Consider the following 1,230-nt stretch of genomic DNA (forward strand, 5'->3'; position numbering starts at 1 on the left):
GAGAGAGAGAAAGAGAAAGAGAGAGACAGACAGACAGACAGAGATGAAGAGAAAGAGAGAAAGAGAAAGAGAGAATACTACTCACGAGCAGAACCGGTGGATATTGGACTCCGATTATAGCCATGTACACGCGGCTAAGTACTTACGCATTGTCCCGTCTCACGAAGGTCGCGCACGCATCGTCTCGCGCCGTGATGACGACAACGCGACAGGGACCTTTTACATCTTCACGCCTTTGTGTATCCTCTGTTTATCTTCCTCTATTTTTCTCGATCTATCTAACTATTTCTCTATCCATCTCTTCCGCTCGTTTTTCTCCGTCTTTCTCTACTTCCTCTTGTTATTTCAAAAATATCTTCGAGCAAGTACGTACGCCTTAATAAATCGAAACTCGTCTAACAATCCCAACGTAAGATTCTATATTGCTTTCTGATTGGTTCTAACTAATGTAAGATATTTTAGTATCGTCCAATCAAAATACAATAAGTTATCGAGCTTGGTCTTACGCAGATTCTTTTTTTTTTTTTTTTTTTTTTTAGATTTTGGAATCAGTTACTCGTGTTATACGATCGATAAGGATAAGAAATCGTTATTATTGTTGTTATTTTATTATTATTATTATTATTATTATTATTATTATTATTGTCGTTCTTATTATTATATCATCGTACGTGCGTAAACCAATATCGTTCGCGAATGAATAAACCTCCATCCATCTTTTATTCCTCCTTTTTGACGCATCGAGTTACGTCGATGAATCGCTTACGTTAGTAAGTATTCCGTACTGACGATATATATAATTGAGAAAACAAATATGTCGTAATAGGAAGGTTTGTCCTTGGAACGGTCGATTACCGTCGTTATTTTTTTTTCTCCCTTTTTTCCATCCCTTTCGACGAATTTTAAGACTCCTTCTAGTTGAGCTTTCTCTCTTCGGAGTCGCAAGGCTTGGTATATGTACACAATGACGAAATAAAGAAATAGAAAAAGGAAAGCAAAGAAAAGAAAAGAAAAGAAAAGAAAAAAGAAAAGAAAAGAAATGGAAGGAAGGAAGAACGAACCCCCTTGTGCTTGCTTACACTCGCTTCGTGATTGGCCGTTTGCGCGTAGCGTGTGCTCGCCCGTTTAATCGATCAATTTTCTTATAACTTTCGTCTCGCCCCGTTCCACGTAATAGACTCTAACAATTACGATAATGGATGTTCGTCAACGCGATAACGAGAAAGAGAG

At 37.8% G+C, this 1,230-nt stretch overlaps 1 protein-coding gene across 1 annotated transcript in view; it reads right to left on the reverse strand.

Annotated features, from left to right (window-relative positions):
- The window catches only part of LOC122638007 (fasciculation and elongation protein zeta-2), a 13,569-nt gene that overhangs the window by 11,343 nt on the left and 996 nt on the right, over positions 1-1,230 (reverse strand). The window lies entirely within an intron of this gene.

This window comes from Vespula pensylvanica, chromosome 2 (assembly GCF_014466175.1).
Source record: "Vespula pensylvanica isolate Volc-1 chromosome 2, ASM1446617v1, whole genome shotgun sequence".
Taxonomy (NCBI): Eukaryota; Metazoa; Arthropoda; class Insecta; order Hymenoptera; family Vespidae; genus Vespula; species Vespula pensylvanica.